Source organism: Rhinoraja longicauda, chromosome 14 (genome assembly GCF_053455715.1).
Source record: "Rhinoraja longicauda isolate Sanriku21f chromosome 14, sRhiLon1.1, whole genome shotgun sequence".
Classification (NCBI taxonomy): Eukaryota; Metazoa; Chordata; class Chondrichthyes; order Rajiformes; family Arhynchobatidae; genus Rhinoraja; species Rhinoraja longicauda.
The window spans coordinates 12,231,252-12,248,606 of NC_135966.1; the positions used below are offsets into that span (position 1 = coordinate 12,231,252).

Genomic DNA, 17,355 nt, shown 5'->3' on the forward strand with positions numbered 1-17,355 from the left:
AAGAGTTGGTCTTGATATCATGTTCAGCACAGACATAGTGGGTCGAAGAACCTGTTCTTGTGCTGTTAACTTAAATTTGTAATCTATAAGATGATGATATTTCTGGGATTTATTAGGAATCCGTAATTGCCACCACCTTAAACCACTGCTTGTTTTCTATCTGGAGAGGTGTTGGGTGGAATTTATAACTAAATCTAGAATAAAAATATCTCTGGCCCTATTAGCAGAGTGTTATAAAAATATATTTGGTTAATTTCTTAAGGAAAGAAATCTGCAAGAAATCTGGAACAGTAGATGAGGTTGGAGGAGGTGCAAGTGAACCTCAGCATCACCTGAAAAGACTATCGGGGTACTTGGATGGAGTCGAGGGGGAAGGTAAAGGGACAGGTGTTGCATCTCCTGCGGTTCGGGAGAAAGTACCTGGGGAGGGGGTGGTTTGGGTGGGAAAGGACGAGTTGACCAGGGAGTTGTGGGGGGAACGGTCTCTGCGGAAAGCAGAAAGGGGTGGAGATGGGAAGATGTGGCCAGTAGTGGGATCCCATTGTAGGTGGCAAAAGTGTTGGAGGATTATATGCTGTATGCGACAGCTGATGGGATGGAAGGTGAGGACAAGGGGGACTCTGTCCTTGTTGCGAATGGGGGGGGAGGGGGAGCAAGAGCGGAGCTGCAGGATATTGAGGAGATCCTAGTGAGAGCCTCATCTATAATGGAAGAGGGGAACCCCCGTATCCTAAAGAATGAGGACATCTCTGATGATCTAGTATGGAAAACCTCATCCTGGGTGCAGCTGCAGCATAGACGTAGGAATTGTGAGTAGGGGATAGAGTCTTCTATGTCTTTTTTGTGTCTATCTTTGATTTAAACCAGCATCTGCAGTTCTTTCCTACAAATTAAGTTACCATAATTCCTTTCCAACCCAGCATAATGTTTAAATTGCAGGTGATGGTGATTGTATAATCTAGAAGTCAACGTTCTGGCAAATGTTGTTTAGAAAAACATGCATGGCATCTTGTAGATGATGCATTCTACAGCGTAGGAAAATAACTGCAGATGCTGGTACAAATCGAAGGTATCACAAAATGCTGGAGTAACTCAGCGGGCCAGGCAGCATCTCTGAAGAGAAGGAATGGGTGAAGTTTCAGGTGGAGACCCTTCTTCAGACATGATGCATTCTACAGTTATCGTCCACCCATGATGCAGAAAATGAATATTTAGCGTGGTGGATGGAATGAAAATGAATGGTTTGGTAATTACAAGTTCATAAATTATAGCAGTAGAATTAGGCCATTCGGCCCATCGAGTCTACTCCCCCATTCAATCATGGCTGATCTCCACCTCCTAATCCCATTTTCCTGCCTTCTCCCTGTAAGCCTTGACACCTGTTCCAATCAAGAATTTGATTTCCATCATTTCATGGAATGTGTTGAGCTCATTGACTGCTCTTGGAACTGCATTCAGCCGGACGTTTGAAAAAACATTCCTTCTCCCTCCTGATTTATTCCTTGTAGATGGTGGAAAGACTTTTGCGCACCAGGTGGTGAATCACTTGTCAGGATATGGCAATCTTGCTCTTGTCTGCTCTAGTTAAAGTTCAAGTCAGAGGGTCTCCTGGATGTTGTGGCATTTGATGATATAATGACATCAAGAATAGTTATTTTGCCAAGAACAGTGACAATTGCTTTGGAATTTGGTTCTGTTGACCATAATTCAGATTGGAGCTGAATGTTCTGTCAAGAGTTGAAAATGACCAATGGTTGGCTAGCTGTTGGTGGTTTAAGTGCTAGTAATTGTTGATGTTGTCTTTGGTTCTGTTGATGATTGAGAATAGGCTAGGATTTGTCCTCTGATAAGTTATACCCAGGCTAATGGTTATGTTGCCTGACAAATATTAGTGTTGTAGTTGCCCAGGGATATCTTCGCTGGCCAGTTCTAAAACATTAACCAGTATGTTGTTGTGGTATATTGCATCTAGTATGCTCAGCCTGTTGATATAATGTGGAGTGCATCAAATTGGCTACGCCAGTTGTTGTGCTGCAGTAACGTCTCGAACAGCAAGCCTATATATCTCCATTTATGTCACTTTATTATGTCTCATTAGGTATGGTCCTTAAATTTAGACGATAGACCTTTTCATAACTTTTCATCTTTTTCCCTTTATTAACCATGTTGATTGCATTTGAAGTTAAATTCACTTTCCTTCTTGCAGCATTCTGTCTTTCACAATCCAAATTGTCACACGAAGAAGGGTCTCGACCCGGAACGTCATCCATTCCTTCTCTCCAGAGATGCCGCTGAGTTGCTCCAGCATTTTGTGTTTACCTTGCACTCTACAATACATGGTATTGACTTTCCTATTTAATTTTACATTTCCCTCGCTTTTACCTCTGCTTTTGAACGTAAAGCTCTTTCAAGGCCTGCCTGAGCATTAACATTATACAATTCAATGTAAAGCCTTCCTATGCTACACTTGAAAACCTTCAGTTGCTGAGATATCACTCACCTGGCAGTGATCCAACCAAATTAACACAAATTAATGTAGTATAAGAAAATAACTGCAGATGCTGGTACAAATCAATTTATTCACAAAATGCTGGAGTAACTCAGCAGGTCAGGCAGCATCTCGGGAGAGAAGGAATGGGTGACGTTTCGGGTCGAGACCCTTCTTCAGACTGATGTCAGGGGGGCGGGACAAAGGAAGGATATAGGTGGAGACAGGAAGATAGAGGGAGATCTGGGAAGGAGGAGGGGAAGGGAGGGACAGAGGAGCTATCTGAAGTTGGAGAAGTCGACGTTCATACCACCGGGCTGCAAACTGCCCAGGCGAAATATGAGGTGCTGCTCCTCCAATTTCCGGCGGGCCTCACTATGGCACTGGAGGAGGCCCATGACAGAGAGGTCAGACTGGGAATGGGAGGGGGAGTTAAAGTGCTGGGCCACCGGGAGATCAGTTTTGTTAATGCGGACCGAGTGCAGGTGTTCAGCGAAGCGATCGCCGAGCCTGCGCTTGGTTTCGCCGATATAAATAAGTTGACATCTAGAGCAGCGGATGCAATAGATGAGGTTGGAGGAGGTGCAGGTGAACCTCTGTCTCACCTGGAAAGACTGTTTGGGTCCTTTGATGGAGTTGAGGGGGGAGGTAAAGGGACAGGTGTTGCATCTCGTGCGGTTGCTCGGGAAAGTGCCCGGGGTTGGGGTGGTTTGGGTAGGAAGGGACGAGTGGACCAGGGAGTTACGGAGGGAACGGTCTCTGCGGAACGCAGAGAGGGGAGGGGATGGGAAGATATGGCCAGTGGTGGGGTCCCGTTGTAGGTGACGGAAATGTTGGTGGATGATATGTTGGATCCGCTGGCTGGTGGGGTGGAAGGTGAGGGCGAGGGGGATCCTGTCCTTGTTGCGAGTGGGGGGAGGGGGAGCAAGAGCGGAGCTGCGGGATGTGGAAGAGACCCTAGTGAGAGCCTCATCTATAATGGAGGAGGGGAAGCCCCGTTTTCTGACGAACGAGGACATCTCGAAAGCCCTAGTGTGAAACACCTCATCCCGGGCGCAGATGCGGCGTAGACGGAGGAATTGGGAGTAGGGGATAGACTTTTTGCAGGGGACCAGGTGGGAAGAAGTGTAGTCCAGATAGCTGTGCGAGTCGGTGGGTTTGTAGTAAATGTCCGTCACTAGTCTGTCTCCTGTGATGGAGATGGTGAGGTCCAGAAACGGGAGGGAGATGTCAGAGATAGTCCAGGTATATTTAAGGGCAGGATGGAAATTGGAGGTGAAGTGCTTTAACCTCACTCAACACGTAAATTTTCCCACCCATAACCGTGGGCACATTCTGGACCTTGTCTGCTCCACTGGACTAAATCTACATCACCTCTCTGGCTCCGACCCCACCCTCTCTGATCACTTAGCCATCACCATGTCCGTCAACATTCCCACCCCAGCTCCAAAGCAAAAACGCAAAATAAACTTCCGCAAGCTGAACTCTGTTTCACCTACCTCGCTCTCATCCTCCCTCTCTGAAATAATGTCCGCCTCTCCCTTCGTTGACCTCCACAGCCCCTCTGACCTCACTGACTACTACAACCGCACTCTCTCCTCCTGCCTCGACCAGCTTGCACCTATAAAAACCAAAACAGTTTCCTTCACCCACTCTGCTCCCTGGTTTACCCCTGAACTCCGCGTGATGAAAACTCATGCCCGTCAACTTGAAAGACTCCGCAACAAAACAGGTCTCACAATTCACTCCCAAGCCTACAAAGACCACATACAGCACTATAAAGATGCCCTCTCCCATGTCCACTCCACCTACTACTCTCAAATAATTCACTCTGGCTCCGGAAACCCCAAAACACTCTTCTCTACAATAAACAAACTCCTCAGCCCCCTGGACACCATCTCCCAATCATTCACAGTTGACAAATGCACCACTTTCCTTTCATTCTTCCAAAGCAAAATAGACAACATCTACAGCACCTTAACCACCAACGCACCTGCTCCCCCTCAAACCACCTGCCCCCCCTTATCCTGTCAGCCCCTGCCTCAGTTCTCCCCAATCTCCACCACCGACCTCTCTGACCTCTTCACAGGAATAAAAACTGCCACCTGCTCTCTGGACCCCATCCCCTCCAGCTTTGTCAAGGCCTGCCTTCCTGCTCTCTCTCCACTTATCACTGCAACAATAAACTCCTCCCTGTCCACTGGCATCGTCCCGCCATCCCTCAAAATCGCTGCTGTCACCCCCATTCTGAAAAAACCTGGTCTAAACCCTGACACCCCAAACAACTTCAGACCAATCTCCAACCTACCCTTTCTGTCCAAAGTTTTGGAACGTGCTGTAGCTTCCCAACTAAAATACCACCTCTCTACCAATAACCTGTATGAAACTTTCCAATCTGGATTCCGCTCAAACCACTGTACTGAAACTGCGCTCCTCAAAATCACAAACGACATTCTCCTCTCCTCCGACGCTGGCAACCTCAACATCCTCATCCTACTTGACCTCAGCGCCGCCTTTGACACCATAAATCACTCCATTCTCCTCACCCGACTTGAAACCTCCCTTAACATCACCGGCACAGCCCTATCCTGGTTTAAATCTTACCTCTCTGACAGACACCAGTTCATCTCCATTAACAACTGTAAATCCCCCACCGCTCCCCTCCCCCAAGGTGTCCCCCAAGGCTCAGTCCTTGGCCCCCTCCTCTTCATCCTCTACCTGTTCCCCCTTGGTCAATTAATCCGCCGTCATGGTCTCAACTTCCACTGCTTCGCCGATGATATCCAGCTCCTCATCTCCACCAAGTCAATCTCCTCCACCACACACTCTACACTGACAAACTGCATTACTGAAATAAAATCTTGGCTTCAATCAAACTTCCTCAAACTCAATTGCAACAAATCTGAAATCATCATCATTGGTCCAAAAATGCTCACCAAATCCACCCAAAACTTCATCCTCAACATTGATGGTCTCCCAGTATCCACCTCACCTCGCATCCGGAATCTTGGAATCATCCTTGATCAAACCCTCTCCTTCGACAAACACATCAAACACATCACAAAAACAGCCTTCTTCCACCTCAAAAACATTGCCCGTCTCCGTCCATCCCTCTCCTCCACAGCTGCAGAAACCCTCATCCACGCCTTCATCACCTCCCGTCTGGACTACTGCAACAGCCTCCTCTATGGCGCACCCTCAAAAATCATCAATAAACTTCAATACATTCAAAACTCCGCTGCCCGTCTACTCACACACACCTCGATCCGTGACCATATCACCCCCGTCCTTTATAAACTCCACTGGCTCCCCATCCCCCAGAGAATCCAGTACAAAATCCTCCTCATAACCTACAAAGCCCTCCATAACCTGGCCCCATCCTACCTGACCGACCTCCTGCACAGGCACACTCCCACCTGCACCCTCCGCTCTGCCGCTGCCAATCTCCTATCCCCCCACATCCGGACTAAACTCAGATCCTGGGGGGACAGGGCTTTCTCCATCGCTGCTCCCACCCTATGGAACTCACTACCCCAAACCGTTAGAGACTCCCCCACACTCACCACATTCAAAACATCGCTGAAGTCTCACCTGTTCAGTACTGCCTTCAACCACTGAAGGTCACCTCACCTACTGTCTCCTTTCTCTGTTCATTTATTTATTTACTTATTTATCTATTTATTAATTTCCCTATGTTCTCAAAATCTCTGTAAAGCGTCTGAGTATATGAAAAGCGCTATATAAATAAAATGTATTATTATTATTATTATTATTAAGTGTATGAAGTCAGTGAGTTCTGCATGGGTGCAAGAGGTAGCACCAATGCAGTCGTCGATGTAGCGGAGGTAGAGTTCGGGGATGGGGCCAGTGTACGTCTGGAACAGGGATTGTTCGACGTACCCGACAAAGAGGCAGGCGTAGCTAGGGCCCATGCGAGTGCCCATAGCTACGCCTCTGGTTTGGAGGAAGTGGGAGGAGTCAAAGGAGAAGTTGTTGAGGGTAAGAACCAGCTCTGCTAGGCGGAGGAGAGTGTTGGTCGATGGGGATTGGCTGGTTCTACGGTCGAGGAAGAAACGGAGGGCTTCGAGACCATCCTTGTGGGGGATGGAAGTGTAGAGTGACTGGACATCCATGGTGAAGATGAGGGAGTGGGGGCCTGGGAACCGGAAGTTATCGAGGAGATGGAGAGCGTGTGAGGTGTCTTGGATGTAGGTTGGGAGGGATTTAACCAGGGGGGATGGGATGGAGTCGAGGTAGGTAGAGATAAGTTCGGTGGGGCATGAGCAGGCAGAGACAATGGGTCTGCCGGGACAGTTGTATTTGTGGATTTTGGGTAGGAGGTAGAATCGGGCTGTGCGGGGCCTGGGAACTATGAGATTGGAGGCACTGGGGGGTAGATCGCCGGAGATGATGAGGTCAGTGATGGTGCTGCTGATAAAGGTCTGGTGTTTATCGGTGGGGTCATGGTCCAGGGATAGGTAGGAAGAGGTGTCTGATAGTTGTCGTCTGGCCTCGGTCCGGTAGAGGTCAGCACGCCAGACTACCACAGCCCCTCCCTTGTCAGCGGGTTTAATGATTAAGTCCGGGTTGTTGCGGAGTGAATGGAGGGCTGCACGTTCAGGAGGGGAGAGGTTGGAGTTAGTCAGGGGAGTGGAGAATTTGAGGCGGCTGATGTCACGCCGGCAGTTTGAGATAAAAAGTTCTAGTGAGGGTAGTTGGCCACACAGGGGGGTCCAAGAGGAGGGGGTCCATTGGAGACGGGAGAAGGGGTCATCAGTGGGGGGTCGGGACTCCTTACCATGGTAAAAGGCTCGGAGGCGGAGGCGGCGGAAGAAGAGCTCCACGTCATGGCGGACGCGGAACTCGTTGATGTGGGGGCGGTGGGGAACAAAGGTAAGGCCTCTGCTGAGGACTGACCGTTCGGTGTCTGAAAGGGGGAGGTCAGGGGGGATGGTGAACAACCGGCAATGGTGGGGGTTGGGGTCGGATGGAGGCAGGGGGGCAGGTGGAGTGGATGTATGGTGGGGGGGTGGTGGGTTAGCAGGGCAGAGGGGGGCATGAGGACCGATGTGGGGAGTACTTGGGGTCAACTGGCTGGAGGGGGAAGGGGGAGACCCAGTGGAGCCCCTGCTGCAGTTACCTGTAGTAGGGGGTGGGCAGTAGGACCCAGCAGTGCTGAAGGGCTCTGCCTGGTGGGGGCTGTGGGCCCAGCGCGGTGTCTGTGAGCCGGGTGGAGCTGCAGCCTGTTGTTGGTCCCGGGGGCTGGGTACAGCGACGGCTGTGACCCGCTGCTGGGCAGTGGAGCGGTGTGGGTCGACACGGTCGCTGGGGGAGGCCCGCGGGTACCCGGAGCCCGGGTAAGTGGCGGTCGGCTCGGTCGGCGGACGGCCGGGGAGGGCGTGGGCGGCGGTGAAGGGGTCGGGAAGGTCGGCGGCAGCGGTGAAGGGGTCGGGAAGGACGTGGGCGGCAGCGGCGGTGCAGAGGCCTCGCTCGTCGGCGGCAGCGGCCCCGGGGAGGCGGTGGAGGTCGGCGGCGGCAGTCTCAGGTAAGCCTCGGCAATCGGCGGCCCCGGGGAGGCGGTGGAGGTCGGCGTCGGCGGCAGCGGCCCCGGGGAGGCGGTGGAGGTTGGCGGCAGCGGCCCCGGGGAGGCGGTGGAGGTCGACGGCAGCGGTGGTGGAAGCTTCAGGGGGGCCCCGGGGAGGCGGTGGAGGTCGACGGTGGTCGCAGCGGACCCGGAAAGGCGGTGGACGTCGGTGGTGACGGCCTCAGGTAGGCCTCGGCAGTCAGCGGCCCTGGGGAAGTGGTGGAGGTTGGCGGCGGCGGCCCCGGGGAGGCGGTGGGTGGTGACGGCCTCAGGTAGGCCTCGGCAGTCGGCGGTGGCGGCCCCGGGGAGGCGGTGGAGGTCGGTGGTGACGGCCTCAGGTAGGCCTCGGCAGTCGGCGGCCCCGGGGAGGCAGTGAGGAGCGGTACTGCACCTGGTGGCAGTAATGGCGCCGCGGGCCTCTGCCTCGTGGTGTTCCAGCCGGCGGTGCGGACCAGCGGTGGAGTTGCGGGCCTGCGGGCGGTCGAATCGCTGCCGAGGAGTGTCGGTGGAGGCATCCGTCTGGAGGCGGGATAGTTTGCGAGCCTTCGTGGAGTCCAGGTAGGTGAAGAATCGAGTGTTGAGGGCGTGGATCCGGCGTAGGATGAAGTATAGTTGGGGCCCGTTGCAGGTGTGGGTTAGTGAGGCCCGGAGCTAAGGGAGAGTCAGAGAGAGGGCCTGCTGGTGCCTGCGCATCCCAGCCAGGGTACAACGCAGGGCATGGAAAGAAAACTGCTCAGAGAAGTGGGAGATGGTCTGTTGGAGACGGTAGTCCGGGTTGGGTCCGAATTGGGAGGTCTGGAAACGGACCTGGAAACCACGGGGCAGAAGATGGAGGCGCAGGCAAGTCCCAAGGAAGCAGATGTGGCTGTGGTAGCGAGTCTGGGTCAAGATGTGGTCGTAGAGTAGAAGGGCAGGAGAAATCACAGAGGGGCAGCAGCGAGAGAGCATGTTGCTAAACTCGTCGAAGAGAGGAGGAGAACTTCTTCAAAGTGGACATACCTCGAAGAGAAATCGCAGTGGAGCAACCAGTAGTATAAGAAAATAACTGCAGATGCTGGTACAAATCGATTCATTCACAAAATGCTGGAGTAACTCAGCAGGTCAGGCAGCATCTCGGGAGAGAAGGAATGGGTGACGTTTTGGGTCGAGACCCTTCTTCAGACTGATGTCAGGGGGGCGGGACAAAGGAAGGATATAGGTGGAGACAGGAAGATAGAGGGAGATCTGGGAAGGAGGAGGGGAAGGGAGGGACAGAGGAGCTATCTGAAGTTGGAGAAGTCGACGTTCATACCACCGGGCTGCAAACTGCCCAGGCGAAATATGAGGTGCTGCTCCTCCAATTTCCAGCGGGCCTCACTATGGCACTGGAGGAGGCCCATGACAGAGAGGTCAGACTGGGAATGGGAGGGGGAGTTAAAGTGCTGCGCCACCGGGAGATCAGTTTTGTTAATGCGGACCGAGCGCAGGTGTTCAGCGAAGCGATCGCCGAGCCTGCGCTTGGTTTCGCCGATATAAATAAGTTGACATCTAGAGCAGCGGATGCAATAGATGTCTACAAATTAATGTAGACCAGACTGGCTGGATTGGGAGTTCTGCAGAGAAGCTCATTGGTGGGTTTGCATGTTTAGTGAGTCAAGCATCCAATTTCTGTACAGAGATATAGAACTCTGATTCACATATTTTTGCAGAGAGGTCAACTATCACTCATTAATGTACATTGCTGTATTTAAATGAATGAAAACATGTCTCTACAAAATAAGCCATTTGTGGTCATCAAACTGAAACACTCATTCTCATTTTCCACAGATATCATGTGACCTGTTGAGCACTCCCAGTTCTTTTTAGTTTTATGTCAGATGTGCAATATCCAAATTGTTGTAATCTTTTCAATTCTCTGAAGATATACAATTATTTATATCTATATAAAATATAAAATAAAGTGTAATTTTTCCCTGATGGTTTGGATATTAGGTGCATCTTTTAGAATGATCAAATCTAAGTTCACTTAAAATATTGATTAGCTGAGTTAGTGCATTTGTTCACGAATTTGCTCTCTGATTATGTTTTTCAAGCCTTTCCTGCCTACTTTTAAATATTGGTGTACATCTAGGCCTATGTTCCATATAGAGATACAGCATGGAAACAGACCCTTCAGCCCACTAAGTCCATGGTCTCCATTGATCACCCGTTAACACTAGTTCCGTATTATCCCACTTTCGCATCCACTCCCTACATACTGGGGGCAATTTGCGGCAGGCAATTGATGGTGGCCAATTAACCTACAGACCTGTATGTCTTTGGGAGGCGGGGGGGAAACTGTCTTCTGGTGCCACACCAGAAGAAATCCATGTGGGCACAGGGAGAATGCATCCCCCGCAGAAAGCAGCCGAGGCCAGGATTGAACTATATTCTGCACTCTGTAGCTTCCCCTTTGCTCTATCTATTGTACTTGAGTTTGAACTATATCCATGTATGGTATATCTGATCTGTTTAGACTCCGTGCAAAACAAACCTTTTCACTGTACCTCGGTACATGTGACAATAATAAAACTGGATCTTGAACCTGGGTCTTTGGCGCTGAGAGGCAGCAGCTCTACCAGCTGCAGCACTGTGCTTCCCTCACGTGCACCAATAAAGTCAGTTTCTTTTTTCCAAAGCACCACTTGAATGGCTTCTTAGCCATAGTCCAGAATATCTTAAGGTACCTTCGTACTTTGTGAGAGAACTTTGGTACTGATCTCTTGTGGAAATTGATAGTTGTGTCTTTGTTGTTTTTAGATAAAGTGGTTCTGTTTTGAAGTTGTCACCGTTCAAAAATCTATCAATTTTATAGCAGATGTAAGTAAATATATAGCTTGCATCTGCAGTGATCCCCTCCTTCGCATTTTCCATCACACGTCTAAATAGAAACAAAAATGGTGCAGACATTAATTATTTTACCTCTTTCATATGCTCTCCTTGCATGCCATTTTTTTGACACCTCCAAACTAAATCTTCCATTATTTGAACTTAACATAATAGCTAATGCACCATATATGTGCATGTCACTCTCTGCTCTTTACTTTCTGTGGCAAAATAAAATGTTGCCACCTGGAACATGACACTGTTAAATCTGCTTCACCATTTGTGCACTGAACAGTAGTGAAGTACATATTCTACAGTTTGAAGTACAGTGCATTCAGAAAGTATTCAGACCCCTTCCACAGTTTCCACATTGCAAAAATTTCTAAACACCTGTTTTCGATTCTTCATTCTGGTGTATTGTGTGTAGATTGATGATAAAAAAAAAGAATTTAATCCATTTTAAAATAAGGCTGTAGCGTAACAAAATGTAGAAAAATTGAAGGGGTCTGAATACTTTCAGAATGCACTGTAGATAGGGAGGGTGCAGAAATTAGTTTCATTATGGGCAAGCATCAAATAATTCAAGCATATTATGCAAATCAGTGTCATTTTAAAGGTAATAGTTGTAGTATTTATTGATTTTTTTGGTGTCTGCTGGCTTAACAGTGTAAAGTAAATAAACAGCATAGCAAATACTGTTACATTTGTCTTGCCTTCCAGCAGACCAGAACAAAAATGGTGATCTAGAGATCTTTAGATGTACATCTAACACATGCTAAAAGCCCAAATGGAGGCATAATTTAACCTTTATAAATAATGCATACATTCTCTGAATATAATCTCCCTGGAGGTCAAGTGAAAGCAAAAATATGACATTTTCTGACCTATGGAAATCGTCTATTGATTTTGCAGCAAGGGACTTGCCGGTTGGAAAATAAAACTTTGTTTCCCGTTAGTATGATTCAGGAAGTCTGATCATATTGTCCTAAGATGTCTGAATAATTCATGTGACATAGCAGAGTTCTACTTGTGTTATTGTAAAAGGAACAAATACACGTTTTAAAATTGGAGTGTGCACAAAGAAAATCTTTGTATTCCTGCCAGTGGATTCTGCTGCCAATTTTTATTAAAACGTCTTGTGCATTTTATTGCTTGAGCATCTTTTCAAATATTTATTGCACATAGATGCATCCAAAAGTAATTTGCTAAAATGAAACAATACATCAACATTGACTTCAGTTGTTATCTTCAAAATAGCTGCTCTGGACAAAACGTCAGTTTAATGGTAATGACAGCATCGTGCCTTGAATACATCATTTTAGCCGGTGATCTTGCAGTTTGCAAGTAAAATATGTTGACGTATCATTTGTTGATATCTGGCAAAATATATTTCCATATATATATAAATTGTAAGTTGCACTTGTTTATAGTTATTGCCATGGTTTTAAAACCATCTAAGTGTTCTGAATGAAATGTGAAGTTGAATGTGTAAAGAACCCTTTTGCATTTGTTACATGGGTAGGTAAATAATTTCATGGTTATTATAGGGCTGTGAATTGTAAGGATCTGTCAAGGTTGAGGGTGATTTCCTTCCTATTCCATTGTTGGTTTTGAGGTGGCTGATGCAGCAGATATGTATGGGACTAGCAGATGTTGCCACAGGTGGTGGGAATGTGCTTGATGGGATGATCATTTTGGGAGGTGATGTACCCTGCTATTTACACTAGACTTCAGTGCAAATAGTTACAATGTGTAGTGGAGTCTGTTCACACAAAGATCACATGAGTGTTCCCTAACCAGAAGCCTTGGGGCTAGGAGATCTACGATATGAAATCTACTGTGGACCAGATCAAACAAGTCAATTCAGAATCCTTCAAGAATTCCACGTATGACCTCCAGAAGGCCTTTGAGTATGCAAAGAGACACTTTTGGACTAAACAGGAGGCTCAGATGGACACTGATGACTGTGCCATCACTTCCTACAAAGTAAAACCAAAGAGCTCAACTGACAGTGATGCAATGCTCCCAGTGAAGCTCATTGCTTTTTGTACTCACTTCTAAAGGGAGAACTGATATCTTAGCAGGCCTCCATGTTCTGTAACGTCCCTGCAATTCCAGTCTCCAAGGCTGATGTCAGAAGATTATTTTTGAGGGTGAACTCTTGGAAAGCATCCGACCTTGATGGTGATTTGACCACTATCTTAAAACCTGCACAGTCAAACTGATGAGAGTTTTTGTTGACATCTTCAACCTTACTCTAAGGTCCAAGGTCCCTGCCTGCTTTAAAAGAATGCCCATTATAAAGCTGCACAAGGTGACATGCTTTGACAAGGTGGCACTCATAATCATTGTGATGGTGGTTTTGAGAAGATGGTTATGACACAACTCAACCCCTGCCTCGGTAATTGCTGGATTGCCTTCTGCCACAGTCGATTGACGGTGGATGCAATCTAGCTGACTCTGTGTTGTGTGCTGGGTCATTTGGACAGTAGAGGCATGTATGTAAGGCTGTTGTTTATCGGTGCAACTCTGCAATCAGCTCTATCATCCCTTCCAAACTCATCGTCAAACACAGCGAACATTTCCAAGACTATCTTTAAATTTGCCGATGATACCATCATCATTGGATGAATAATGAGTAACATTGAGTCATTGATTTCAGGAAGGGAAAGCCGGGGGACCATGCAACTGTCTTCACTGGCAGGTTGGCACTGGAGACTGTAATCATCTTTGTTCTGGGTCCAGCAGATGGATGCATTCACAAATAAAGTCTACCTATGCCTTTTCTTTCTCATAAGTTAGAGGAAATTTAGCCCGTTGTCCAGTACACCATCATGGTTGTATCATGTCTGGTTTGGAAATTCGAAGAACAAAGGAGACAGATAAGTGGATATTCCCTGGTGCATCATGGGGACTGACCTCTCCACCATCAAAGTGATCCACAGGAATGGCTGCCTCAAGAGGACTGCTAATATCAAAGACCCACACCTCCATAGCCATATTCTCCCTGCTTTCATTGGGAAGGAAGGTTTCAAAGGTATTTTATTGTCACATGTACCAATTAAGGTACCGTGATATGCAAATTACCATACAGCCATACGAAAAAAAAGCAACAAGACACACAGCTACATAAAAGTTAACATAAACATCCACCACAGCAGATTCCCCACATTTCTCACTGTGATGTTAAAGTCCCGCAGGCTCCCACGGTGGAGCTCTCAAAATCGGTCTCCAGCAAAGGCCGCCAACTCCTCGATGTTAGGCCGCAGTGCGGACGGAGGTACGATACAGAAAAAAAAATTGCATCTCCGTTGAGGTAAGAGATTAGAAAAAGTTTTCCCCAATCCCCCACATAAAACAAGCTAAAGAACACTAAAAACATACATATAATGCATACAATTAAAACACAAAGAAGGAAAGGACAGACACACTGTTGGCGAGGCAGCCATTGCTGGCGCCACCCAGTGGACTTGTACAGGAGCCTGAGAACCATTAGCTCCAGGTTTAAGATCAACTTCTTCCTATCAATCATCAGATTCCTGAATCATCCTGCACAACCCCACCTCAGCACTGGGCTAGCACAGACATCACACTACTATGGTTGCTTTGCATACTTTGTTTTCACAATCATGGCCAAGTTTACTTTAAATAACTGAAATTGCTGCAGCTTTTACGGTGCATGTGACAAATAATCCCTTAACTATTGAGGAGTGAACTTATTCTGAATGCTCCTCTGCAATGCTACTTGTTGGCCAGAGATTACTATATATTGGTGGGAATGTACACTTTTTAGAGGAAGCTTTAAGAACATCCTTGTTCACCATGGTAATCTCTTACTGTGACCGCTTGGAGTTGTGGCTATTTCAGGAACCTGGTGTCAGGCATGTGAACAATATGATTTGGTATAATTAGGACTGTGATACTGGAAATGTTACCTAGGTACAGTATTAGAGTTAGAAGAGGAACAGTTTTGTAGCACGTGCTATCTTTGAACCATATTATCACACCTATAGATTATTTGGTAAGTATACTTGTCTCTGCATATTCTGTTTGTTTGCCTATGAGAATGACATTTGTGTTGAAATGTTCATGAATAGTCAGCTCCAACTCCATTTAAACATTTGACTAACATGCTATTGTGTGTTAAATGGCGGCATTAAAATATCTGGGCTATCCATTTTGCCTATGATTGACCAACAAGTGTCACATTTGGATCAGATTAGTTTGTCACAAACACCACTGAAATTCCTTATCCACTGAAGCTCATAATGCAAGTCCACATGATAATGATAAATACAACAATAATTCCAAAATATATCAGACTGGTGCAAATATTGTAGTGCAAACAGTGCAGGTATAATAACAGAATAGCTGAATAAGGTAGTTAAAAGTGAGTGACAGCTCGGGGGGAAGGGTGTGTGGCAAATGTGATTGGTTCAGGAGTCTAATAGTAGTGGGGAAGAAGCAATTCTGGAGTCTGGAGTTTCAAGTTCCTGTATCTTCTCCCAGAAGGGCATCCTTGACAAAACTTCCAACTTTCCTGATGAAACACATTGCAAAGATGGACTGGATGGAAGGATGAGCCTGTGATGGACTGGGCTGTGTTTACCAATCTCTGCAGATTCAGCCTGTTAAGAGCAGAGCAGTTGTCACAACACGCTGAGATGCATCCCATCGGATTACTTCATGTATTTAATTGGTAGAAGTCTGGAAGAATCCTCATGGACATGCTGAATCTTCCCCCATCCCTAAGAAAGTAGATACACTGATACATTTTCTTGTTATGAATGAGCACTGCATGAGCGTGAATTTCCTTATTTTCATATTGTTGTATTGAATCACAAGCATATTTTTAATCACTGCATTTTAGTTTGATTTAATTCCCTGTAAAATCCACAATTTCATAAAAATAATTTAAATCCATAATTTAAAGTAATGCGAAAAGAATTTAAACTATTAAATCAGCATATTACATCTATAAGTATGTCAAAGCTTTACTTAGCTAGAATAAGCAACTTAAGCATTGATTTTGCTAAAATGCAGATCAATATGGATACTCTGAAAGATGACCTTTTTTGAAAGTGGTTGAAACTAGATCCACTGCCCTTTAGATACCTTTATAATCATTAGTTGAAAATAGAGCTTTAAAATCTATCTTTGAGGAAGAGAAATTGGGGTGCAAGAATTTTGTTGGTTAAAACAATGCTGTTAACCAATATGTTTTGCCAGTTCTTGGCAAGTAAAGCCAATTGACCAAGAAAATTAAGATATAAAAGTAGATGCTCAAAATCCTGAATTAAAAACTAAATATTGGAAACACACAAGATTAGGCAGATCTGATGGAAGGGTAGTCAACTTGAAAGTTTAACTCTGTTTCTATTTCTACCTGACCTGCTTAGTGTTTCCAGCATTTTGTTATTATTTAGAAAATAGTCTGCTTAAAGTTTGCATGAAATAAAACTTGAGAGAAACTAGAGGAGCTACTCCCAATAATAATGTTAATTTTGCCACTAAATAGACAAAAAGATACTCTTCAATCTGAATCATTTGTTTGATTTTAAAGTGGACTTACCTAAAAATTCCCACTCTGAAGAAGGGTCTCGACCCGAAACGTCACACATTCCTTCTCTCCTGAGATGTTACCTGTCCCGCTGAGTTACTCCAGCATTTTGTGTCAAATCCCCACTCCCATTTGGGAATCGTGTCATTTGTTGAAATTAATGGCAATATGTTAGTTATCATTGATGTAAGATTCTTTTGGCAGTTTCGTTTATTGTTTGCTGAGATTTTACTGTGTATTTGGCCCTACTGTGTGAAAAGGATTAATGAATAGGTTTCCAGAATGCCCGCACTGTTTTACCAATGCAGTACAGCTTGGAGAAATCAACTTCTTATGGACCATTTTTTGATAGAACCTTCGTAGGGTGTTATGAATTTGTCAGCACGTATCATTCTATTTTTTACTGTCAGTGTGTGTTTAAAATATGTGTGTTTTAAAATACTTATGCTGTTCACTTCCATGTATAATTTCATTTCCTGTTTCTGGTTTGGTTATGTTTTGTCAAATTAATTGTAAATATAGCCCCATTTATAATTTTTTTTTGTCCACATAACCGATGATTTTTGAAATGATAGTTCCAAACTTTTTGAATTTACGTAACCTTTTCCCAGTAACGGAATTCTAGTATCTAGATTCTGTTTTGAGTATGTGCAGTGCACATTATTTCTCAGCATGCATCAATATTCTGTCAACTCATATTTTTGTAGGCTATACTTGAAATATCCTCTTTTACAAGATTAATAATTTTAAATGTCTCTGGACTACAGTTGCAGGCTTAGTGTTCACGCAGGAGTGAAATATGTCCTTATTTATATAAATACTCTGAAGTATATAGATCTACTTATTTTAACATGTACACGTGAGACATGGCTCCAGTAA

The 17,355-nt window shown here is 46.0% G+C and overlaps 1 protein-coding gene across 1 annotated transcript in view; it reads left to right on the forward strand.

Moving 5' to 3' along the window:
- The first annotated feature begins 317 nt into the window (after positions 1–317).
- The window catches only part of smad5 (SMAD family member 5), a 40,218-nt gene continuing 23,180 nt past the window's right edge, over positions 318–17,355 (forward strand). Inside the window, exon 1 of the mRNA XM_078411424.1 lies at positions 318–375. The gene's annotated coding sequence lies outside the window, so the exon portion shown is untranslated. The remainder of the gene's footprint in view (positions 376–17,355) is intronic.